The sequence below is a fragment of the Nicotiana tabacum genome, chromosome 7, assembly GCF_000715075.1.
Source record: "Nicotiana tabacum cultivar K326 chromosome 7, ASM71507v2, whole genome shotgun sequence".
Classification (NCBI taxonomy): Eukaryota; Viridiplantae; Streptophyta; class Magnoliopsida; order Solanales; family Solanaceae; genus Nicotiana; species Nicotiana tabacum.
Genome location: NC_134086.1, coordinates 104,706,602 through 104,731,672, shown reverse-complemented (window position 1 = coordinate 104,731,672; position 25,071 = coordinate 104,706,602).

The following is a 25,071-nucleotide window of genomic DNA, read 5'->3' as shown; positions in this document are numbered from 1 at the left end:
AGATGGTGCCCGCCGGATAGAGATGGTACTTGCTCAGGGAGGTGGTCCTGGGTCTGATAAGAGGCCCCGTCATTCTGCTAGATTCAGTGTTACCTCGTCTGGAGGTAGGGATTCTTATGGTAGAGGCCATCCTTCGAGGCCCTTTCAGTCAGCTCTCCAGGCTTCTCATGGTACACCAGGTGGTCGTGGTTCTCAGCCGCAGTATTCTGACCAGAAGCTCTTCAGTTCACCATCAGCACCTATCAGTGCACCACCACTTCATTATTCTCAGCAGCTGAGGGCTTGTTATACTTGCGGCGACGTGAGTCACATTGCCAGATATTGCCCTCGAGCTTCCAGCAGCTCGCAGCAGTAGGGTCCTCGCCCGATGATCCAGGCACCAGTTGCCCCACAGCCTGCCCAGCCAGCTAGAGGCGGGGGTAAAAGACATAGAGGTGGATCTCAGACCGCTAGAGGTAGGGGTCAGCCGGCAACAGATCGTCCCAGGGATATGATTCAGGGAGGTGGGGCTCAACCCCGTTTTATGCTTTTCCAGCCAGGCCAGAGGCTGAGTCATCAGATGCTGTGATTACAGGTACTATTCTGGTATGTGATAGGGATGCTTCTGTGCTATTTGATCCCGGATCTACGTGTTGATATGTGTCGTCCTATTTTGCACCCTATTTGGTTATGCCTAGTGACTCGTTGAGTATTCCTATTTATGTGTCAACACCGGTGGGTGATTCTATTGTGGTCGACCAAGTTCATCGTTCTTGTATCGTAGTGTTTGGGGGTCTTGAGGCCCGTGTTGATTTGTTGCTTTTGGACATGGTCGACTTCGATGTTATATTGGGGATGGATTGGTTATCCTCGTACCATGCTATCTTGGATTTCCATGCCAAAACCGTGACCTTAGACTTACCGGATTTACCCCGTTTATAGTGGAGAGGGACTTCTGGTCATTGTACCCGCAGTGTTATCTCATATGTGAAAGCTCGACGTATGGTCGAGAAGTGATGTTTGGCCTACTTGGCGTATGTTTGCGATTCTAGCGCAGAGGCCCCTCCTATTGATTCTGTGCCCATTGTTCGGGAGTTTCCTAAGGTTTTCCCTTCAGACTTGCCCGGTATGCCGCCCAACAGGGATATCGACTTTGGTATTGATTTGGCTCCCGGCACTCAACCCATTTCTATCCCACCATATCGTATGGCCTCGCCGGAGTTGAAAGAGTTAAAGGAACAGTTGTAGGATTTGCTTGACAAAGGTTTCATTAGATCCAGTGTTTCACCTTGGGGTGCGCCGGTGTTGTTTGTTAAGAAAAAAGATGGTTCGATAAGAATGTGCATCGATTACCGACAATTGAACAAGGTTACAATTAAGAATAAGTATCCACTACCAAGGATTGCTGATTTATTTGACCAGATTCAGGGTGCAAGGGTGTTCTCGAAGATAGATTTGAGATCTGGTTATCATCAGCTGAGGATTAGGGCGTCTGATATCCCTAAGACAGCATTTCATACTCGGTATGGGCATTATGAGTTTTTGGTCATGTCATTTGGGTTGACCAATGCCCCAACAACATTTATGGAATTGATGAACCGAGTGTTCAGGCCCTATCTGGATTGGTTCGTGATTGTTTTCATTGACGATATTATGATATACTCCCGTAGTCAGGAGGAGCATGAGCAGCACCTCAGAGTGGTTCTTCAGACCCTGAAGGGTAGTCAGTTGTATGCTAAGTTCTCAAAGTGCGAGTTTTGGTTGAGTTCGGTCGCATTCCTGGGTCATGTCGTATCAGCAGCAGGTATTCAGGTAGACCCGAAGAAGATAGAGGCAGTCAAGAACTGGCCTCGACCAGCTTCAGCTGCGGAGATTTGGAGTTTCCTGGGGTTAGAAGGTTACTATCGTCGGTTCGTGGAGGGTTTTTCATCCATTGCAGCCCCTATGACCAGATTGACCCAAAAGGGTGCCCAGTTCAGGTGGTCGAACGAGTGTGAGGAGAGCATTCAGAAGCTCAAGACGGCTCTGACTATGGCACCGGTATTGGTTTTGCCCACAGGTTCAGGTCCATATACGATTTATTGTGATGCGTCTCGTATTGGGCTTGGTGTAGTGTTGATGCAGGAAGGCAAAGTCATTGCCTATGCTTCGAGGCAGTTGAAGATCCACGAGAAGAATTATCCGGTTCATGATCTCGAGTTGGCAGCCATTGTTCATGCCTTGAAGATCTGGAGGCATTACTTATATGGCATGACGTGTGAGGTTTACACTGATCACAAGAGTCTTCAGTATCTGTTCAAGCAGAAAGAGTTGAATTTGAGGCAGAGGAGGTGGTTAGAGTTGCTAAAGGATTATGATGTTACTATCTTATACCACCAGGGGAAGGCCAATGTGGTGGCCGATGCATTGAGCAGGAAGTCCGCCAGCATGGGTAGTCTTGCTTATATTCCAGTCAGCCAGAGATCGCTTGCTTTGGATGTTCAGGCCTTGGCCAATCGTCTTGTGAGGTTGGATATTTCTGTGCCTAGCAGAGTGTTAGCTTGCACGGTTGCTCGTTCCTCACTATTAGAGCGTATCCGCGAGCGGCCGTTTGAGGATCCCTATTTGTGTGTCTTGAGAGATGCGGTGCAGCATGGAGGTGCCAAGAAAGTAACCTTAGATGATGATGGTGTATTGAGATTACAGGGGCGAGTTTGTGTGCCCAATATTGATGGGATTCGAGAGTTGATCTTAGCGGAGGCCCACAGTTCTCGGTATTCTATTCACCTGGGCGCCGCGAAGATGTATCAGGATCTGAGGCAGCACTATTGGTGGCATAAGATGAAGAAAGACATCGTTGTGCATGTGGCTCGGTGTTTGAATTGTCAGCAGGTTAAGTACGAGCATCAAAGACCTGATGGTCTATTTCAGAGGATTGCACTTCTCGAGTGGAAGTGGGAGAGGATTACAATGGATTTCGTTACTGGATTTCCAAAGACTCGGAAAAAGTTTGATGTAGTTTGGGTCATTGTTGATAGGCTGACCAAGTCAGCGCATTTTGTTCCTGTTGCAGCCACCTATTCGTCCGAAAGGTTAGCCGAGATTTATATCAGGGAGATTGTTCGCCTTCATGGGGTGCGGCTATCTATCATTTTGGATCGGGGTACGCAGTTTACCTCGCATTTCTGGAGAGCGGTTCAGCGAGAGTTGGGCACCCAGGTTGAGTTGAGTACAACATTTCATCCCCAGACGGACGGTCAGTCCGAGAGGACTATTCATATTCTTGAGGACATGCTCCGAGCCTGTGTCATTGATTTTGGAGGCTCGTGGGACCAATTTTTTCATTTAGCAGAGTTTGCCTACAACAACAACTACCAGTCCAGTATTCAGATGGCTCCGTATGAGGCGTTGTATGGTAGGCAATGTCGGTCTCCAGTTGGATGGTTTGAGCCGGGAGAGGCTCGATTATTGGGTACGGATCTGGTTCAGGAGGCCTTGGACAAGGTCAGGATTATTCAGGATAGACTTCGTACAGCTCAGTCCAGACAAAAGAGTTATGCAGACCGCAAGGTCAGAGATGTTGCTTTCATGGCTGGGGAGCGGGTATTGCTCCGTGTATCGCCTATGAAGGGCGTGATGAGATTTGGGAAGAAGGGCAAGCTCAGCCCTAGGTTCATCGGTCCATTTGAGATTCTTGATCGTGTGGGAGAGGTGGCTTATAGACTTGCCTTGCCACCTAGCTTGTCAGCTGTGCATCTCGTGTTTCATGTATCTATGCTCCAGAAGTATCGCGGAGATCCATCGCACGTGTTAGATTTCAGCACTGTCCAATTGGAAAGGGATCTGTCATATGAGGAGGAGCCGGTGGCTATTTTAGACCGGCAGGTTCGACAGTTGAGGTCGAAGAGCTTTCCTTCGGTGCGTGTTCAGTGGAGAGGTCAGCCTCCTGAGGCATCGACTTGGGAGTCCGAGTACGATATGCGAAGCCGTTATCCTCATTTATTTCCCGACTTAGGTACTTCTTTATTTTGTCCGTTCGAGGATGAACGGTTGTTTTAGAGGTGGAGAATGTGACGACCCGAAGGGTCATCACCGTAGTTCTTCCTTGTTCTGCGCTTTTGAGGCCTTGAAAACCTTGCTTTTAGTTGCCTCGATTGGTGTGCGCAGTTCGGGCGCCTAGCCGGAAAGTTTTTATGTTAGAATATGTGAATTATGTGAAAACTTTGATGAATTTAGATATTAATATGCATAATATTGACTTCGGTCAACATTTTGGGTAAACGGACCCGGACCTGTGATTCGACGGTCCCGGAGGGTCCATAGAAAAATATGGGACTTGGGCGTGTGCCCGGAATCAAATTCTGAGGTCCCAAGCCCGAGAAATGAATTTTTGAAAGAAAATTATTTTTCTGAAATTTGATATGAAAATTTGAAATAAAAAGGAGTTAGAAAATATAGGTATAGGGCTCGTATTTTGGTTCCAACACCCGGTACAAGTCTTAAATATGTGTTAAGCACTATCTGTAAAGTTTGGCTAAAAAAACGGACGTCATATGACGTGTTTTGGACTAAAAATGGAGAATTTGAGTTATGAAAGTTGAAGAAAGTAAACCATGTGTATGAGGCTTGATCCTATGTATATGATGTTATTTTGGCGATTTGATCACACGAGTAAGTCCGTAAGATGTTTTTAAGGTTGTGTGCATGTTTGGTTTGGAGCCCCGAGGGCTCGGGTGAGTTTTGAATGGGGCCCGAGAGGTCTTGGACTTAAGAAAATGCAGGTTCAAGTGTTGCAGACACCAGCGCGGCCGCGGTCATTTCCGCACGGTCCGCGATGCCTTCTGTGCGGTCCGCGTGGCTGAGTCTGAGGGCTAGGGTTTCAGGTTAACCAGCGCGGCCGCGCACCAAAATAGTACGGTCCGCGCTGGAAGGGTTTAGAAAAGCCCTAATTTTTCTCCCACTCGGCGCGGCCGCAACACATTTTTGTGCGGTCCGCGCCAGGTCCTCAGAAAGGTATACAAGTTCGGAAAATCTCAGTCATTTTTCACTTTTCAAAAACCCAAAACCTAAGAGGCGATTTTCCAAACAACTTTTCTTCTCCAAAACGATTGGTAAGTGATTTCTAACTTAATTTCTTTATTCCTTAACATCTTTTAACATAATTTCTACTTTAAATCAAAGATTTGTAGGGGTGAAATTGGGTGTTTTGGGTAGAACCTAGGTTTCTACAAATTGAGAAGTTGGACCTCAATTTGGGGTCCGATTTAAAAACAAATCATATATTTGGATTCATGGAGGAATGGGTAACTGGGTTTTGGTCCGAACCTCGAGTTTCGATCACTTGGGTCCGGGGGTATTTTTGACCTTTTTGGGAAAAACCTTGAAAAAATATATTTTCATGCATTGGGGATGATTCATTTAGTAATTATTAATGTGATTAAGTAACTTATGACTAGATTCGAGCGGATTGGTGGTGGAATCAAGAGTAAAGCTATACTAGAAGCGTGAGTTGAGTTTGGAGCATTCGAGGTAAGTGTTTGTTCTAACTTTGGCTTGAGGGAATAGGATTAGGATGTTATTTGCTACTTGCTAATGTGGAGTACAGTGTATAGGCATGGTGACGGTTATCTATGCACCGGAGTCTAGCATGACTGTGAGTCTTAATTGCTTTTAATTCGAATAACGTGACACAACCTCCTTGTTTATTTGATGAGTTTCATGTAATGTAAACGGTTGAGGTAAAATTGTGTACTTGCTAATGTGGAGTACGGTGTATAGGCATGGTGACGGTTATCTATGCACCAGAGTCTAGCATGACCGTGAGTCTTAATTGCTTTTAATTCGAATAACGTGACACAACCTCCTTGTTTATTTGATGAGTTTCATATAATGTGAACGGTTGAGGTAAAATTGTGATTGGTGTACTTTTGGAGCATTAGCTTGAACATGAATGTGTTAGTTGAGGAAGAATGGATTTAAAAAGAGAATGTGTTGTGATTACTCCCTTGCCGGGATGTGTAGACCTATATATATATATATACTCTCCCTTATCGGGATATTTTGGGCTGTTAGTTGTACCCTTGCCGGGTTAGAGTGATATGTTGTTGATTTCCCTAATGGGACTCTCCTTACAAAATCAGATGTTTCGAATTATATTATGGGATTGTGTGGCACGCCGTCCACTTATATATGATATTATGGGATCGTGTGGCACGCCGTCCACTTATATATGATATTATGGGATCGTGTGGCACGCCGTCCACTTATATATGATATTATGGGATCGTGTGGCACGCCGTCCACTTATATATATATATATATATATATCGTCCACTATGTATATATATATATCATGGAAATCGGAGTTTCTTCTGTTTATTTCCGATATTTCATTTTTATCTGTTACTCCCCGATAGCATGTCCCCTCCTAGTTTTACTTTGTATTATCTTGTTATTGTTTTCTTGCACTTGTTGTATATATATCTGTACAGGTTAATTGTGGTAGGTACTGTCTAGCCTCGTCACTACTTCGCCGGGGTTAGGCCAGGCACTTACCAGCACATGGGGTCGGTTGTGCTGATGCTACACTCTGTGCATTTTTTGTGCACAGATCAGGGAGCAGCTTATGGACCGCAACAGTAGGACTTCTGGGAGCTATCTTCAGTCCAGGGACTCTCGAGGTAGCCTTGCTGGCGTTCGCAAGCCGAAGTCCCTTTCCATGTTTTTCGTTTGTTTATCTTGTATCAGACAAACATGATGTATTTTCCTTTCAGACATTGATTGTAGTATTCTGTAGTAGTCCGTGAGCTAGTGACACCAGACTCTGGGTAGCATTTTGGTTCAAACTTCCGCACTTTTGGTTCTCAGTTGCTTTAGATTTAAAGTCTTCCGTTTAAATTTTGTCTCGTTTATTATATTGTTTGGAAGAAAGTAGGAAAAATGTTTTATATATTTGGCTTGCCTAGCTCCGATAGTAGGCGCCATCACGACACCCGATGGTGGGAAATCCGGGTCATGACAGGTGACTTGCTAAGCCCAAAATTATAGCTCTCTGAACCTTTCAACCGCTGAGAGCGAAATCAAGACCGCCTTAGCGGTGGAACCTCCGCGTCCGCATTTGTTTCTTCGCTGTCAGCGCTCTTTTGACTCAGCTTTTGAACTTGTGCAGGTTTCACTCCTTTTTGAGCTGCTTATGACTTCCTTGTCTCTTTTTGACCAAACTCTGCAAAAAATCACAATAAGTTAGCTTTCGGGAATACTTGTACACACTTTTTATCCAAAACCTTAGCAAAAAGGAGCATAAAATAGGCTAGAATCCCTAGTTATCAACTCCCCCAAACTTAAGCTTTTGCTTATCCTCAAGCAAAAAAAGTAATTCCCACCTCCTCAAAATAAACCGAAAGGAAAATTTCAGTTGTCCTATAGTAACCTCATAAAGAATCAATTGGGACTAACAATTACCCTCAACTCAAATGCATTATTAACAATACACAACCGTTTTAGCATCATCGCTATAGTGCGACACAAAAGCATCAAGAGTTGACTCAACTCATCAAGGAAACTCTTTCTATTACATTGGTCATTGTGAAACCCAAACTCATACTCCTCAACTCTCCATAGGCAAACCTCACTTTTAGATTGTAGCACTCAGAATGAGGATTGTGGAAAATACACTCATCTCTCTCAAAGGAAAGTCACAAGTTCAGCTCGAAGTACCATAAGCTTACCTCTTATGTGAGTCACCACTAATGTAAGCTCACTCAACTCAAGATCACATAGGGCTTTTGCAGGCATGTAATGAAGGCTTTTGGTTCAAGGTAGAATATATTGGTCTAAGAAGGTTTCATCTTTCCTTAAGCACTTCATTTGCTTCATTTTGACACATATTTTCTTGACTCTTTGAGTCATTTACTTCTTCCTTAGGGGATAGAGAGACACACTGTTACTCTTTCTTGTTCATTTCAATCCTTTTTCTCCTTTCTAATATTTCCACACCTTTCATCCTTTATTTTTATTAGATCCCTTCATTTCTTCTACATTATTCACTTTCTTTTTGACTTTTTGGTTTTTCTTTCTTTTTCTTTTTGCCTTTCCTTTTCTTAATTTTATACCTTTTATAACTTTTGCATTCCTCATCTCTCCCCCCCAAACTTATGCTTTTGCCTTGTGATAAGGAAAGATTAGGTACCAAGAGAGGATCATTTTAGAATGGATGAAGGCTTGCATCATGGTTTTTGAAAGAATAAGGGCTATGGCTCAACGAGGTTGACTAGGGATATCATCATTGGTGGGCTATGGATGTTTTCAAGTCTCAGTTAGGATTAAGGAGGGCCTATAATTACTTCTCAAGTCGAGCTACACTTAGGATTTCACCTGGACAAATATTCAGGGCAAGTTCTAGACTCATTGGCACGAGATGTGGACTTGCAAATCAATATCTCACCACACAAGCTATAGGATTGCTAAAGAAACAGAGTCGGGGGCCCACAAAAACCTTAACTAAGATTTGAGCAATACAAATGGTTCTGAAAAACCACACGATGATTGTTTAGTCAACACAAGAGTCTCAAGGTCACAACTATCACCATCCTATACACACCAATTTGTTTTTAACCATAAGGTCAAAGGTAAATGTGTTAGGCCCAAGTGAAGCTAAGTCTGAGGCACCATTGCTCACTAACTACTATTTACACAAAATGAAAAAAATAGATCAAACCTTTAAGAAGGTTGTCGTGACATTCATTATCGAGAAAAGCCAACCGGTTCACACAAACTCCACCTTTTGAAAGAACCGTGGCATTAAGAAAACCAAAGGCTTATTGATCACAAAAACTTGTAAAATAAGAAGCTACGAATCGAAAAAGAAGCTATTAAATGAAATAAGAAGCTATACTATTAAGGAAAATTGCAAAAGAAGTTATGAAGTAAAATGCGGAAAGTAAACTAAATAAGTACAATATGGGATTTGGATGAATATACATAAGAAGGAATGAATATATACATGAGAGAGTAACTTTATATATAGACCAAGATTGAAAAATAACGAAAAGTAAAATAAATGGTAAAATTATATACTTACCAAAAGTGAAAAAAAAATAGTATCATCATTACAAACCAACTACCAAATCATCAAAGTAGGACCACCCCCTCAAATGAAAACTAGCATTGTCCTCAATGCTAACTAACCAAAAATAAGATAAAAAAAGGGTATAGAGTAAAGAAAACTCACTATGGGTCCTCTATCTACATGAGGTACTGCGGCTGGGTCCCTGGATCACCTGGCTCGCGGGCCTGTGGCTGGGCAGAGGCACCTCCCTCAAGATCCTCCAGCTCAATCTCTACATCATCAACCCGGGGCATCACTCACCTCCTCTTGGGCTCTCTCTCAGTCTCCTGCTCCTGAACCAGCTCTGTCTGATTTGCTGGAAGCTGGTCCTGTAATAGTAGCTCCAATGGTAGGTCGCCAGCTGACTTCATCTTCTCTACCTCTCATCACAATTGCTTCACCGACTCCTTCGAGGCCCGAGTCATTTTCAGCTTCTTTGTTTGCTTGCTCATCTCCTTAAGTGTTTTTCCTTGAACTGCAAGAGCATCCATGATAAGCTTTTGGTTCTCCAGGAGCTTCTTCTGGTTGTCTAGAAGCTTCTTGAGAGACTCCTCTACAAAAGCTGGAACCTGAGGCTGCACGGGAAGTGACTGGGCTGCCACTGAACTGGATAGCATAGACAACTTAGAAGTTGCTGCCTACATCCAGTTGTTGATGCTGGAGAGTGTTTGGTTCAACCTATGAACAATCAATAGGTATGCTGAGGAGGAGGGCACTAAGGACGGCATGGAAGTAGATAGCATGGAAGCAAGATCCAGTATGGTAGTGGGAGGCTGTGCATTAGTGACTACCACTGCTGGCTCTTCAAACTGGCCAGTAGAAGTAGTTGCTTTGCCCTCGGATCCCTTGGATGCGGGGTTGCCTGGACCCTGAAGGCTGTACCATGAGAAGGGCTTCTTGGGATTTATCATGACATCGTAATCTCTTTTCTCTACCTCTTGATCTTCCAAGTATATGGTGAGGAAGTTCGGGAAAGGGTAAGATCTATCACCCTCGTTGACCACTCTGGTGATCACCCTAGACATGATATTCCCGACATTGATGGGGAACCCTGCCATTATAGCCGCCACTATAATCGCCCGGGAAGCCAACATGGTTTTGTCGTGAGTAGTGAGGTCTAGTCTATTGCACATAAAGGTCTCCCAACCCTTTGCCTCAAAGTTCAGGGTGTTCCTTAAGATAGGAACCCCTGCTGTCAACCATGCTGGAGTAGTATCTGGGAGAGCCAGAAGTGATGCCAACTACGGGCGAGCCACCTTGCCACCTTCTGTAAGTACAATGACTTATCTTCATCATTGAACCCCAAGTAATCATTGATCGTCTTCCCATCAAACTTGACCTTCAGGTTCCGCACCTTAGTCACTTTTGTGCCCTTTTTAATGTGGGAGGCATTGGTGTAGAATTCCATGACTAGGTGCTCATTAGCATTCGACACCTTGCTAGTGAAGTACTCCCATCCCACGCGTTCATTGAAGTGCTGCTTCACATTGGGGTTGTGAGGTAGAAGATCCCGCTCTATGAACTAGTGCTCATGAATGACTAACTTTTGAGGCCACCAGTCCCTGAATTTATGGTATGCCAGCTCACTGACAAATCTTTGTTGCCACACCTCCGGGTTTCTGGTCATTTACATACCTCCGGTTTGGGTGTCACCCCCTCTCCCGTCATCCGATACCTCGACATCTACATCTATGGGATCTTGTGCCGGTGACGAAGCTTTGGGTGAGGCTAAAGCTGAGGACTCACGACTCACTATTGAGCCATCAGACGACTCAGAAGAGGTATGAGAAGTAGGAGAGGCTAGGGGTGTAGGCTCATCAATCAACCTGAGTCTCCCCGGGAAGTCTAGTACATATGTTGGCATAGAGTCACCCTCTGAGGCCTCCCGGGAGGGCACATACTCACTTTCCTAGGAGTGGGAAGCAGCTCTGTCTACAACTCAAATGTTCTTCCTCATTTTCCCAATGGATTTCCGTATTGTAGGGTTTAACTTAATTTGCCCTTGTCCCCTACCCCGGGAGGACTCTGCTTTCCCCTTTTGTTTCTCACCGCCGCCTCTCAATTTAACCATTGTATGCAAACATAATCAATGGTAAATTATTAGTACTAGTGCTACAAGAAGCAATGCAGAAAAGCAAAAGAACAGTTGACAATGCTTGAACAAAATTGTAGACCGCTAACAGCGGAAAATGAAGCGCAGCCACGTAATGATCACCATTGACCGCAAAAAATGTATCATGGCCGCGGAGGTGTGGGGATCAGACTATCCACCCTCTGATTCTATACTACCGCTGAGCGCAGAAAATTGGGCGCAGCCACGGAGGTTGCACTATTGTCCGCGAAAAATTATCCGCAGTCGCAGACCCTTATTTTTACTTCTCTGAACTTGAGCACCGCGAACCGCGAGAAAAGCATCGCGGTTGCAGAGATTAGACCGCTGTCAGCAAAAATTGTCACCGCTGACTGCGATCATCAATATTTCCAACTCAGATATAACTCAGCAATGTTGACCGCGGAAAATCAACCGCGGCCGCAAAAGTCAAAGTCAACCTAGGGTTTCAAATTGTCTTGCATTTAGCAATATCCTCTACATTGTTAACCCCACTAGGTATTTATTAATAAATCCTAACTATTTTAAGCCTAATATAATTAGTACTAAACAACCCTAGGTCAAAATTTATAAGAAAAGGGGAAGAAGAAGAAGTAAAAACTAACAACTAAAAGAAAAACAAATACAAAATTAAAGAAAATGAAGGAGTGAAATTACCAGATGTGAGATGAGTGGTGAAAAATGAACTTTGATTGTGTTTGTGCATGTTAGGGCCAACGTGAATTGTGAAAATTTATGCTTGAGAGTCAAAAGATTGAAAAGTGTAAAAGGCTTCCTGAGGTCCTATATATAGAAAACTCCCAGGGGCCCATACAACTCACCTAGTGTGGCCGCAAAAAATCACTTCCGTCCGTGCTTATGAAGAACAGAAGGGCTACTTTTCTGAGACTACCCCTGAGAGTGGTAAATGGTAGGCGGCCATGGTAAGGCACCGCTCTCAGCGAAAAATAGCACCGCAAACGCGGTGGAAACTTCAGAGAAGTCTCATTTTGGGCTTTTCAATCCCGCATCCGCCACCAATTTCTGCCTCCATGATAAGGCCACTGCTGACCGCGAAAAATGGAGCGCTGTCAGTGGTCCAAATTCAGAGAGTGCCAAATTTGTTCAGCTTAGTCCTGCACTACATCAAATATTCCTACACACATCTCACAACCAGTTAGTTTGAAAACAAATCCTACAGTACAAAGTAAATAAAAAGCGAAAAACACATGGGTTTCCCCCCAAGAAGCGCCTGATTTTACGTCACGGCACGACGCAGGTTACCCTCAATCACTTCAGATGGATCATTGCCACCACATAGGGATATCAATGGTTCGGTTCGACTGGTTATTTTATAAAATTTGTACCATATCATTTTTTCGGTTATTCTATTATATATAACCAAAATTAGAATTTTCAAAACCATCTCAATCATGTCGGTTTCTCTTTGATATTGGTACGATTTAGTAAATATTCGTTAATTTTTTTAAATGCCAGGTAAAAATTACTAGTAGAAGTAAAATACAATAACATACATACTTTTATAGGACTTAGCAAAACTCTCTAGACATTTTTATAGGTTAAAAAGTGATAAATTAAGAAAATATAAAAGATGGCTAGAGTATAGATCCATCAACTATTCTACATCAGCGTAAAAGAAAGTAAGAAAATACAAAAATAAATATAAATCACACGAGTGGAAAGATATTAATCAAGCTGGGTCTCAAGAATAAAGTCTATAGAAGATTAAATATTCAAAAAGATAAATCCAAATCATACAAAAGGAAACATATTCAATACATTGTAGTTTGCAACTCATAATCGCTACAATACCTTGTATTTTGCTAGTGAATATGTTGGAAATAATTTAGTTTCAACAGGAGTAGCATAATAGGTTTGGAAATTAGGATTTAGGTTTAATTACTTGTTGGCTTGTAACTATTTCATAATTCCAAGGCCTCAAAAAAATGTAATGCTATATTATTTTTAAACTTAATATATAAATATATTTTTCACATTGTAAATTTATTCGGTATGGTTTGGTATTTTATCAGTTTATTTTTATAAAATAAAAAATCTACCCTAATTATCAGTTTAGTTATAGATTTATATAAAATGTATGGTTTTATTAAAAGAAACCTAAAAATCGGTTCGGTTCGGTTCGGTACTGTTCGGTTGGTTTAGTTGGTTTTTAAATATCCATTGTTATCCACGTGGCTATCATTAAACTGACCAAGATAGTGCTTCACTCTATGCCCATTAACTCTGAAGATTTCACCATTTTTGTTTTTCAAATCAAGAGCACCAAACGGAATCACAAGCACCATCTCAAAAGGTCCACTCTATTTTGATTTGAGCTTTCCTGGGAACAGTCGTAACCGGGAGTTGAATAAGAGAACCAAGTCATCCACTTTGAATTTCTTTACTACGGGCATATTTTTCATGTAAGTACTTCATCTTGTCCTTATACAAGGATGAACTGGAATAGGCATGAAACCGGAACTCATCAAGCTCATTGAGTTGCTCCACCCAAAGATTTGATGCAACATCTCATTCAAGATTTAACTTCCTCAAAGTCCATATGGTCTTGTGCTCCAACACAACTGGGAGATGGAAAGCTTTCCCGAACACCAACCGGTACGGAGACATACCAATCAGAGTCTTGTAAGAAGTCCGGTAATCCCACGAAGCATCATCTAGTTTCTTTGACCAGTCAGTCCTATTTGCATTAACCGTGTTTGACATTATACTCTTAATCTCTCTGTTGGAGACCTCAACTTTCCCTCTATCCTGAGGATGGTAAGGGGTTGAAACCTTGTGATTGACACCATACTTTGCAAGCAAAGTGTCAAATGCCTTATTGCAGAAATGAGAACCCCCATCACTGATGATTGCTCTAGGAGTGCCAAACCGAGTAAAGATATTCTTTTTGTGAAAAGCCACCACACTCCGGGCCTCGTTGTTGGGTAAAGCCACGGCCTAAACCCACTTGGAAACATAATTAACGGCCACTAGAATGTATGTGTTGCCACATGAACTCACAAAAGGTCCCATGAAGTCAATGCCCCACATATCAAATATGTCAACCTCAAGAATAGTAGTGAGAGGCATTTCATCCTTCTTTAAAATTCCACCTGCTCTCTAGCACTCATCACATCTCTTCACAAGCTCACCCGCATCCTTGTACAATGTAGGCCAATAAAAACTATAGCTAAGAACCTTTGAAGCTATCCTCATCCCATCATAATGACCACCATAGGGAGAGGAATGACAAGCATCCAGGATACTCATTTGCTCCTCTTCCGGAACACATCTCCGGATCACACCATCATTACAGATTTTGAACAAGTAAGGATCATCCCAGTATTAGTCCAAGCTATACCGTTTAAGCTTCTTCTTTTTATTAGAAGAAATCTCACAGGAAACAATACCGATCACAAAAAAGTTGGCAACATCCGCGAACCAAGGCATGCTATTCACAGATACAAAGAGGAGTTGCTCATCAGGGAATGAATCATTAATGTCGAGGCCATCATGGGGACTCCCCTCCTCCTCCAAGTAGGACAAGTGGTATGCCACTTGGTTTTCACTCCCTTTCCAATCAACAATCTCAAGGCCAAACTCTTGAAGCAATAGAACCCATATTATCAAACGAGCCTTAGAATCCTTCTTTGTCATCAAGTAGCAGAGTTCTGCATGGTCAATATTAACTATCACCTTGGCACCCATGAGATAAGGCCTAAACTTCTCCATTGCAAACACAATCGCTAGCAACTCTTTTTCCGTCACCGTATAATTCATTTGAGCATCATTCTTTATTTTTCTTGCATAATACACCGGGTGAAACATCTTGTTCACTCTTTGACCCAAAACCGCTCCTACCGCAACATCACTTGCATCACACTTGAGCTCAAAAGGTAAGCTCCAATTGGGTGCGGTAATAGTGGGAGTGGTTGTCAATTTGTGCTTGAGAAGTTCAAAAGCTTTCATACATTCCTTATTAAACACGAACACTTTTCCAATAATTTGCACAAAGGATTCACTATCTTAGAAAAGTCTTTGGTGAATCTTCGGTAGAACCTCGCATGCCCAAGAAAACTCCTAACCCCCTTGACCGAAGTAGGAGGAGGAAACTTTGATATCACTTCAATTTTTGGTTTGTCCACCTCCATACCGTGCTTTGAGATCTTATGGCCGAGGACAAAGCCCTCATCGACCATAAAGTGGCATTTTTCCCAGTTAAGCACAAGATTTGTCTCTTCACATCGGGCTAACACCTTGTTAAGATTATTTAAACACTCATCAAAGGAGTCACCCACAACACTGAAATAATCCATGAACACTTCCAAGAAGTCCTCCACCATGTCGGTAAATATAGCCATCATACACCGCTGAAAGGTAGTCGGTGCATTACACAAACCAAATGGCATCCTAGAAAATGCAAAGGTGCCATACAGACATGTGAAGGTGGTTTTTTCTTGATCTTTCGGAGAAATCAAAATCTGGTTGTAACCTAAGTAGCATCTGGTCAAGAAAGGGCAATGGGAAATGATCCTTGTGGGTCACTTTATTCAGCTTGCTATAGTCCATGTACACCCTTTATCCGGTGACAGTCTTGGTGGGAATCTGTTCATTTTGCTCATTGGTAACCACAGTCAAACCACTCGTCTTCGGCACACATTGCATCGGCGAAGTCCAGGAACTATCCGAGATGGGGTACACAACTCCTGCACCCAACCACTTGATCACCTCGTTTTTGATAATCTCTTGCATAGCCTCATTCAACATCCTTTGATGTTCCATAGAGGGCTTGGAATCATCTTCAATTATAATCTTGTGCATGCAAAAGGTGGGGCTTATTCCTCGAATATCAGTTAGAGTCCATCCAATTGCCTTCTTCCTTCTTTGGGGCACCTCCAGTGTTGCATCTTCCTGCACGTTAGTAAGACAAGACGAAAAAACATGTAAAATTGACTAGGTCCTAAGAATTTATACTTGAGGTGTGAAGGCAAAGGCTTCAACTCCAAAATGGGAGGTTCCTCAATTGAGGGCTTTGTTGGCAGAGTCTTTCTGTTCTCAAGATCCAAAGAGAGCTTACGGGGCTCATAAGAATAAGAGCCCATTTCGTGCAAAACATTGACACACTCCACCCGATCTTCATCCTCATTCACATCAAGATTCAACAATACCGCTTCTAAAGGATCCTCCACATTGATCATGGAACTAGTATCATCAACTATCACCTCCATGACAAGATCCACAAAAGAGCACACTTCAGTACTATTCGGCTGCCTCATTGATTTGCACACATGAAAGACCACTTTTTCATCACCTACCCGGAAGGTGAGCTCATCGACTTCCATATCAACCAATGCCTTCCCAGTTTCTAGGAAAGGTCTTCCCAATATTATCGGCACCTCATAGTCGACCTCACAGTCCATAATCACAAAGTCAGCAGACAAAATAAACTCATCCACCCGGACAAGAACATCATTAATAATACCAAGTGGCCTCTTCATAGTTATATCCGCCATTTTCAATCTCATTGAAGTAGCTCTCGGTTGACCAATACCCAAAGTTTTGAACACGGAGTAAGGCATCAAATTGATACTTGCTCCCAAATCACATAATGCCTTTGCAAAATCCGCACTCCCAATGGTTCATGGAATGGTGAAAGCGCCGTGATCTTCAAGCTTTGGAGCCATATAGTGCACAATTTCACTTACTTGATGAGTCATTTTGATGGTCTCACAATCCATGGATCTCTTTTTAGTCACCAAGTCCTTCATGAACTTGGCGTAACCGGGCATTTGCTCAAGAGCTTCCACCAAAGAAATATTGATTGACAAGCTTTTCATCATCTCAATAAACTTCTTAAATTGGTTTTCATTCTTTTGCTTTGCCAGTCTTTGAGGGTAAGGTGGAGTAGGCCTTGGCAAGGGAGCCTTAGCCTTAGGAACTACCATTTCCGGTATGTCTATTACGTGTTCCCTAGACGGGTTCATGTCATTTTGAGTCTGCACCTTATTATCATGAATATCAATTCTCACTTCTGCATTAAAATTCTCTTCACTCACTTGCTCATCAACTATAGGAATATCATCATCATTCACTTCAACCCATCACTCACAACTTCCTTTTGCTTGGAGGTATTGACATCACCACCTCAACCGCTTCTAGTAATCACCACCATTGCATGCCCAGTGTTGTTCCCACCCTTCGGGTTTACTACCGTATCACTAGGTAGAGCCCCCTTAGGGTGAGTATTCAAAGATTGTGAAATCTAGCCAAGTTGAACCTCCAAATTTTGGATTGAATTATTTTGGGATGCCAACTGGCATCAGATTCAACATTCTTTTTCATCATTTGTTCAAACATCATCGTGATCATTCCCATCTCATTGTTTGATGAGATAGGACCTTGGGATGGAAATGGAGGTGGGTTGTTTGGTTTTTGATACATCGGAGGTCTTTGAAATCCTTGCCCCCGATTCCTTTGATTGCCATTATTCCAACCCCCTTGGTTGTTGTTTCCTCCTCAATTGTTGTTGTTTCCACTCCAGTTGCCCTGGTTGTTCTGATTGCCCCAATTTTGATTGTTGTTCCCCAGTTGCTATTTCCCTGTTGGTTTTGATTCCCCCAATTTCCTTGGGATCTCCATTGTTGTTGTTGGCTAGGAGCATTGTCCCTTTATCCTTGATAATTGTTCATGTACTGCACTTCTTCACTTTGCTCATTATATCCATCATCTTTGTTGAAGCCACCACTACCATGCTCATATTGATCTGGACTACCTTGACCTTGTTGACCTCTTTGTCGCCTCTTGTTGACCAACATATTGACACCATCCATAGCATTTACTTGCCTCGGTGCTTGAACTTGTTGAAATTGAGCTTTCGCCAACTGGTTCATTGTTGTAGTTAACTCTGCTATTGCCTGGCCATGGACGTGGAGCTCTTTGGGTAGGTGAATTATAGTAGGATCACCCTATGGCACATTAGCTCGACTTTGCCAAGATGAGGAAGTATCTACCATCTCATCCAATATTTCGCACGCCTCAGCATAAGGTGTGTTCATAAAATTTCCCCCTGCTAGCTGGTTCACTACACATTGATTGGTCGTGTTAATGCCACGGTAGAATGTCTGTTGGATCATTGCTTAAGTCATGTCATTGTTCAGAAATTCTTTCACCATTGTCCGATATCTCTCCCAGATCTCATGAAGTGGTTCATTAGGTTCATGTTTAAAGGCCAAAATCTCATCTCTCAAAGTAGCTATATGCCCTGACGTGAAAAACTTAGCTATAAACTTGTCCGCCAACTTATCCCACATAGTGATAAAATTGTTAGGAAGCCTTTTGAGCCAGTCCAAAGCTTTCCCTCTAAGTGAAAAATGGAACCATCTCAATCTCAATGCATCCTCCGACACATTGGTCTATTTGCTTCCCCAACAGGTATCCACAAAGCCTTTAAGATGTTTATATGCATTCTGATGGGGAGAACCTGTGAAGTACCCTCGCTGCTCCAATAAAGTCAACATCACATTTGTAATTTGGAAATTGCCCGCCCGGATCCGGGGTGGGACAATTGCACTTGAGTATCCTTCATTTGGAAGCACCCGAGGAGTGGCTCTTGGAGGAGGCAGGGGAGGGTTTGGTACATTGTCATTGGCCTAGCAGCCTCTTCTTTGACCTTGAGGTACTAGAGGCACCTCATCCTCACCATTATCATCTACCTCCTCCCCCAGCAGAACATTTTTAAGAGGATCATTGTTTGCCATTTTGTACCTGAAATAATGACACAGACAAGTTAGTAACACATAAAGAAAGAAAAACAAGATACAAAACTAGTCAGATAGATAGCCAAGACCGTTTAACTCCCCGGCAGCGACGCCAAAAAGTGATCGAGTCCAACCCTACACCACTATAGAGTAGCAAGAGTGATCAATGCAGCTTTTACCAAAAGGTAGGGATCGAATCCACAGAGAGCTAAGATATGTTTGGAATTGGATTTCTATCTAATCTAGCAATGTACAATGTTCTTGATTGCACTTCCAATCATCCTTTGTTTGTTTACTATTCTACTTTAATACTAATGATTTAAGAAAGTAAGCTAATTATGATGTTTTTGTGAGGTTTTCTTAATTGGTCTAAAGGAACTAGGGAAGTGACTTGCACCTAGGTGGGTATCTAACAGGGTCTAAAACTTAGGGCAAACTTGTTATAATTGGGATCATGAAATAGCAATTGCACATAACTACTCACTTTATACCTCTAGGTAGTTTAAGTGACTTTACCCTAATTGACTTTCTCAAGCTCAATTGGGTGTTCAAACAATGCAAGCAAAATTGGCTCAAGTTGGGTATTACTATCTCTAGGTTTAACCCTTTAATTAGGGCTATCAATCTCTTGAATGCACCCCAATTCCTTGTTGGCCTGAATTTCCTAGTCTTAGTCTATCTTTCTCAAGAAGAGCCTACGACAAAAAGGTACAAATCAGTATTTGCAACCACCAATTCAACATCTAAAGCATAAATCAAGCCAAATATCATTCACCCATAAACACTTAAGCCCTAAAATTGAAGACCCATTAAATACCCACACTAGGGTTGACCTACAACCCTAGCTACTGGGTTTAGTTACCCATAATCAAAGAAGAAATCAAAGATTTAGATGAAATATAACCAATGAAAAGTAATTACAAGAGAATAATTTAAGATTAATTGCTAAAGATATTCTAAAATTACTCAAACAGGTAAAAGGAGGCAGTTCACGTGCTCTACAAAATAACAGATGACCGAAAAATCTGAAAAAGAACTATTTATACACAACTAAATTTTTCGGACAAAAATGCCCCTACGGAGGTTCTGTTGATAGCTGAAAATGGACCGCTGCAGCGCTATGACTACTGCGGCTGCCCAAAATCAAGCGCGGACCGCAGTATTCAACTTTTAGTTCTCTAAATCTGGCTTCCGCTGAGGGCGATAAAATGACCTCAGCCGCAAAATATCCACCGCTGCAGCACAATTTCACTGTGGGCAGCAGTGACTTGCTAAGCCTAAAATTACAGCTCTCTGAACCTTTCCATTGATGAGAGCAAAATCAAGACCGCCTTAGCGGTGGACCCTCCACTTCCGCATTTGTTTCTTCGCTGTCAACGCTCTTTTGACCCAACTTTTAAACTTTTGCAGGTTTCACTTCTTTTTGAGCTGGTTATGACTTCCTTGTCTCTTTTTGACCAAACACTGCAAACAAGAATAATAAGTTAGCTTTTAGGAATACTTCTACACACTTTTTATTCAAAACCTAAGCAAACATGAGCATAAAATAGCGTAGAATCCCTAGTTATCAGTTGTACTCACACTACACCCTACACTTTGTGTGCAGATCCAGGTGTTTTCGGACACGGTGGGTGTTGATTCTCTACGCAGCTTGATTGTTTGGAGATTCCAAGGATTTGAAGACCTTGTCTCTCCTTAGTCCTTCCCTATCTTTCAGTTTTATGTATTTAGTTTTATTCTTTCATAGACTTGTGTTGTATAGACGCTCATGTACTCAGTGACACCCTGGTTTTGGGAACATCCGTATTGAATTTTGACTTTCTATCCAGTTTATGAGAGTTTAATTTATTTAAACATGTGTTATTTTATTTTTCATTTAAAAGTGTTAGAAATGTTTTGAGGTGTCAGCTTGCCTAGTACCACGTTAGGCGCCACCACAACAGGCTAAGTTTTGGGTCGTGACACAAAACTAATTTAGAATTAAATATATTGTAGTAATAAGCTTTTTTATAATGTTAACAACTTTAAGGATATTTCCAGTATTTTAACAGAAAGAAGTTCTTATTAGCACTTGTTTATCAAACACTTCAACAAATTTTTTTAAGTTTCAACATTTTTATCCAAACATGTAATTTCTTATTTATAAAACAAGCTCCATCACAAGTTCTTAAAAGCTACTCTTTTCGGCTAATCTAGACGGGCTCTAATATCGGGAAGACTATCCACTTCACTGTTGACAGTCTTCCTTTAATTTATAGATCAGCTACTGCAATATAATTTCAGATCCCCAAAATTTGTTCGTTTAGTTATTCATCACTATTAGAGTACTGATTGAGATGAAATCTAATCACACAACTTTGTCATGTTATTGTGTTCATTCAAAACCCCAGACCACTTCTATAATAAAACTTATGAATGTATAAGGTAAAGCGGTTTATATTAAATGCTCGAATGATAGCGTGATACGTAAAACCGGAGGTAGACGGAAGATGAAGTGAGTGGAAATCAAGTCCGAGGACAACAACTTCAGTTGGCACCAGGTAGATCCCGAAGGGAACATAGCCAACAGGAGCAAACGAATATTTTTCACCAGATGACATTTAATGAAGAACATTCCTCAGTATTAAATACACAGCCACTGCAGAGAATTTGGGCATCATGACTTGCCATTACATATTCATCAATCACCCGCATTATTGTCATTTAAGAGGGGCGTGATTCTAGAACCTTGTTCCCTATGTATAGCTATAAATAGTGACTTCAACAACCATTGTTACAGTCGAAATCTTTGGAAAAACTTATGCTACACACTATTCCCAAGCTAAATAACACTTTATGTTCCGCCTAATATTTTTCTTATCACTGTCTTCGGAAGCTCCTCCTATAACCATACATTCTGTTTATTTCGATTTCAATGTTATGTCTTATTATGTTTCATATAATTTATTTATCACTTAGGGATCAAATCGATTCTCTTGTCTATAAATCATACTATAAATTCAACTGCATCATTTTACGGGTAAACAGTTTGGCGCCCACCGTGGGGCCTATATAGCTGCATAATTGAATTCATCCTTGCATCTATTAATAATTTGTTTGATTCTTCGTTTCATAGCAAAAGTAAAAAAAATGACAGCTAATGATGTCAATATTGCACACAACATTGAGGCACAAGAAAATTTGCCTCAACAGGAGGATTCAATCAGTATACCCGCAATAAGGAGGACGTAGCAACTCCATTCGATGGATGGTGTTATCCCCGACATGTACGGGAGACAACTCCTGATAATGCTAAAGACAAGCACATTTCAAAAACGGTGAGGATCTTGAGAGAACAACAAAAGGCCATCATGGGCCATCTGTCAAGACAAGACCATGCTATGAGAGAACTGAGGCAAGCGTTGTTAGGTGCTTAAAACAACAAGAATAGAAGAGTCCATGTTCCTCCCAGTGCTCCCACAAATCAAACAATGCAAAAGGTTGATAACAACACCCGAGGGGTGAGGTCGGCTTAGCCGGAGCTGGGGGGATCGGCAGCGAATCCGGTAATGACAACGATAATGATCCCTTCAAAACTGAACTCATGAGATTCATGAGGGAAATGAACGAGTGGATGGATCAAAACGTGAAAGAGTTCCGTACTCAAATGGACCAAATTTCAAACGCACCACCAGTGCTAAAGATCTTGGACTTGAAGAAGTACACCCAAAGGACATTAAAATCAAGCACATCACCAGAGTTGATTATGAAGCAATTCAAAATGTCAGACATACCGAAGTATGATGGGACTTCGGACCCTCATGATCACATCACAACTTATACAACAATGGTGAAAGAAATGACTCAGCTCACATGAGATTGAGTCGGTCTTGTTGAAAAAGTTTGGAGAAACTCTCACGAAGAGGGCCTTAACATGATATTCACTCTTAGCCAAACACTCAATACATTTCTTTGAGATGCTCGCAGATTCTTTCATCAAGGCTCATGCCAGGTCCAGGAAGGTCAAGTCCAGGAAGGAGGACAAATTCAAAATTTTGCAAGAATTGTCTGAATTGCTGTGCAAGTTCTTAATCAGGTTCCAGAAAGAAAGGATGTTGTTACCGACCATGCCAGATGAATGGGCAGCTGAGGTATTTACTAAAGGGTTGAACCCGAGGAGCTCCGACCCTACTGGAAGCTGAAAGAAAGCTTTCTTAAGTTCCAAGCAATCACATGGGTGGATGTCCATAACCGTTACGAATCAAAGAAAAGGATAAAAGATTATCAACTCGGATTTCCAGCATCAACCAAAGGCCAGGATCGAGAAAAAAAAGGATAAATCAAACGATGATTTTGATGCAAATCAACAGTCTTCTAAGGGTTGTTTCTTGCCCTACGCGAGGGTCGAAAGATGCAACAACAAGGGGTTCTGGTTGGTAGATAGATTCGCCCCTAATAGAAGGGTTGACCGCGGTCGGAACAATAGGTCATTGAAGGATAAAGAGGCATCGAGTTCCCAGGGTTCCACTTACCCTAGAATGTCCGAATATAATTTTAATGTCAGCATATTAGAGCTAGAATTAGCGATGAGGAACATCAAGGAAGCATGAGTCCTGAGGTCGATGAGATCTGATCCAAGCTAGAGGGATCCTAATTTATGGTGTACATCATGGGACTAATGGCCACCGAACTAGGGACTGTCGATATCTACATGGGGAAGTGGCAACACTGTTAAAGAACGTCCATATCAGAGAATTCTTAAGCGACCAGCCTAAGAATAATTATGGCTGCAACCGAGACAACGCAGAGCCCTCGAAGATAGGAGAATACCCCCCTCGACTACTATCAACATGATTTTCTAGGGGAACAAGATCAACAGTGTAACTTTCTCAGCAAAAAACACAAAGGTATCGATGACTCATAGCAAGAGACTCCGGGAAGTCGCCGATGACGACATCACCTTCACAGAAGAAGACGCAGATGGACTTCTTCTACCACACAACGATGCCCTGGTAATTTCTCTTAACGTTCTAGATTTCAAATTAAACATGTATTGTGCGGCGGCAGAACCTCCAGAGGGGAATTTTTGTCAGTAAATTTTGAGCCACTATAAATAGACGGGAGTCACATTGTTAGGTTAAGTTTTGAAGTTTTCTTAGCTTTAGCCGTTGTAGTTTAATATTTTGGGTAATTTGTGATAATTTTGGGACAAAAACATCATAGTTTATTATTTTAATTTTATATTAGGGGTTTAATTAGTATTTCTCCTATGTTTTCTTCATTTTCTGCTATGAGTAGCTAAACATTTATTAGGGTTGTGACCCAACCCTAGTATGTAAACCTTATGGGTATTTAATTTAATGCTTGTTTATGATTGGGTATTTTGTTATTTAGCCTTCTTCATGATTTAATTTTAGAATTAATGGTTGCAAATATTGATTCATGCTTTTTGACTTGGTCTTAACTTCAGAAAGAGAAACCTAGTCTAGAAAAACTTGGCTAACAAGAAATTGGGCTGGTTAAGGATTTGACTAGCCTAATTAAAGGGTTTGAACAAGAGATAGGGTAAACTCGACTTGAGCTCATATCAACTATTTAGTTTGATACCCATTTGGGCATGAGATAGCCAAATTTGGCAAAATCACTCTATGACCGAGAGGTATTGAGTGGGTAACTTAGAGTTGAGAGCTATTCTATAACCCAATCAATAAAATAAATGTTAACATAGTTAGCCCATTAGGCGAACACCTAAGCGAAGTTTACATCCCTAGGTTTTTTACCTATTTGAAAATAGCCAAAAATAATTAGTCAATTTCTAGTTTCATTACTCTAATCGAGCATTAATAGTGTAGTTTATAGAAGTAATTAGCAAAACCAACTTTATTGGAAGTGTATTTAAGCTGTTTCGTCTTCATGCATCAAGTATACACTCTAACACCCATTGTTAGCTCCCTGAGGAAATCTACTCCGACTTATTGTTGGGTATTATTCTTCCAACGATCTTTTCCAGTCATTGTTGAGTGTGGATTAGGAGTGGATCAATTTTTTGGCACCGTCATCGCAGAGTTAAAAATGGTGTTAGCTATATATTTGAGTTTGGAATATCTTCTTCCCTTTCCGTGGTACTAATTTGTTTAAAAAATCATAGGTACAGACATGAC